The sequence below is a fragment of the Argentina silus genome (genome assembly GCF_951799395.1).
Source record: "Argentina silus genome assembly, chromosome: 2".
Classification (NCBI taxonomy): Eukaryota; Metazoa; Chordata; class Actinopteri; order Argentiniformes; family Argentinidae; genus Argentina; species Argentina silus.
In genome coordinates, this window is record NC_139656.1 from 29,305,229 (window position 1) to 29,307,728 (window position 2,500).

The following is a 2,500-nucleotide window of genomic DNA, read 5'->3' on the forward strand; positions in this document are numbered from 1 at the left end:
AAATGCATTTGAGGTGGACTGTGGAACTCAGTCTAAAATCTCCACAAGCTATACCAGAGACTTAAAGGTGCTATTACCAAAATAGATTTTGGGGGGGTCAACTCTGGTTACAAAGAACAATAAAATTGTACATTTAATTTAAAATGTGACCTAGTAGCTAGTGGACATTGACCTGTGGTCAGTTTTCTGAAAGCTTTGGAGCTAAAGTAGTACTTTATCTCTTTTGAAAGTCCAGACTCACTACTCTTCTAGAACAGAGTTCTTCATTTTATTTTATTTTATTTTATTTATCTGTATTTTTTGTATTTATACACCTTGAAAGCACCTTGAGACCAGGGTGTATATATATATCTGACACATCACAATAAACATTCCATTCCATTGATGATACATTTGCAGTGCATACAGCTTCTACAGTTTTTGCACAGAAGAATGACCTGCAAACAGTGATTTTACAATTGTTGCTAACTCACTGCTTCACTAGGTTGTGGAGATTAACTTAAGTACTGCTGATGCAACTAATCTTTTGGGAAATGACCTCTGTTTAATATTATTGACCGACAAATCTGCACTGAATTGAGCCCTCCTCTGGACAGACTCTCTCTCTCTCACACACATGCACACACAAAAATTGTGAGTGGGGTGAGATGATGCTACTATCATTGAACACTGTGTAGTTCCCAATGAGAGTCAGGGGGACTGACCTGCTTTCAGACATATTTTGGGTGGAGGAGGAGGGACAGTCAGTATGACGGCGCTGCTATGGAGGGATCTCCGGAGCTAATTGGTAATTAATTGAATGAATATTGAAAGAATATTAGGCACCTGTTGTATCTTATCCCATGGTACTGTAAGTAGGGCAACAAGGAGCAAATGTACTGCTGATAACTCACTTCTTCAAGGGGTCTTACCTCCTGGTCACCAAGCAACTGTTGCCATGGAGCCTTGATAGCTAGAGAAAGGCAACAGAATGGAAATCCCACCAGCGGCGAGCTCTCCAATGAAAGTACCCATTCATGATCATTGGGATACATGAACATGTGCATGCATGCATACATGGGTGCACGTGCACACTCTCATACACACACGTGCACACTCTCTCACACACACACACACACACACACACACACACACACACACACACACACACACACACACACACACACACACACACACACACACGCATCTCAATATGCACACAAACACACCCACACACACAGCCATTCATTTCATCTCAAGGCCAAGCACGTTTCGAGGAGTAGTATTGCGTTTCCATAGAACAAGGCCCACACAGAAAGGGCCACACAGACAAGTGCTTACTGGAACACATATGGTAATGGAAGGAACTTTGTTCCCATGACGATGGGACTTACCTAACTGCAAAACACTATTGAACTATTTGATTGTACCGTCCTTGGTTGTACCTTGGGAATCCATCCCCATTGGAAAGTGCATGTGGGTGAGGTGTTGATGTGGCCCAGCCGGCAGTCTGAAATGTGGGTCAGCATTGTGGCTCTGTTGCTGGAGATGAGTCATCTCCCGGGAGCCATGATGTGGTTGAAAGCTCAGACCAGTCTTGTGGTGCTATCTGTGCTCCTCTCTGTGCCACCGTAAGTATGAGGCTCAAACAGACAACGCTGCCACTCTGCTGTGCTGTGCCCTGATAAGGCAGGTTCATATACCGCTGGAGAGCAGTTGATGTCATAGACTAGTCCGATTCTCTCTGTGCTGTCTGGTTCTGTGCAGTTCTCTGAAGAGTGTATTTTATCTAATTTTCCTGGGGGTAAGAGCACACTCAGTACTTGATAATAATGTGAATGGTTACTGTAAAAGCATTCAGGTTTCGTGTTGAGAACTAATGCAAAACATTACTCAAAGGAAAAGGATTGACCTATAGAGTTTTGGGGTAATTGAGTGAATAACAGTGTGTCACGGACAAGGACAAATCACAGGAACATCACAGAAGATTGACTGAACTTGTTTTAAAAACATATATTTAGATTTTTGGTCATGTCATGTCCAGTAAGGCCTTTATTTGAGTTCTCATAAAAAATCCTATACTGTGCCCTGCGTAGGTAATGGGACAGTGAATAATTAATTAATTTATGCATCGTCCCCATGTTTCAGGGTACCCAAAAGTGATGAGACAGATTTATCAAATGTCCTTAGCACTCATGTTTAGTATTTGGTCGACAATCCTTTGCATGCAATAACTGCCTGAAGTCTGTGATCCATTGACCCCACCAGATGCTGGGCATCTTCTCTGGTGATGCTCTGCCAGGCCTGTACTGCAGCCATCTTCAGTTGTTGTTTGTTTTGAGGTATTTTGGCCTAACATGTTATCATCAGGAAATGAAATGCATGTTAGATTGGATTTAAATCTGAAGATTGACTTGGCCAGTCAAGAACTTTACACTTTGGCCCTGAAAAACTCCCTAGTTACTACGGCAGTATGTTTTGGGTCATTGTCTTACTGTATGATGAAGCGGCATCCAATGAA

The 2,500-nt window shown here is 42.4% G+C and overlaps 1 protein-coding gene across 1 annotated transcript in view; it reads left to right on the forward strand.

Moving 5' to 3' along the window:
• LOC310825035 (connector enhancer of kinase suppressor of ras 2) overlaps nt 1-2,500 on the forward strand; it is a gene marked incomplete at its 5' end in the record, with an annotated part of 37,893 nt that overhangs the window by 2,337 nt on the left and 33,056 nt on the right. The gene's annotated exons all lie outside the window — the stretch shown is intronic.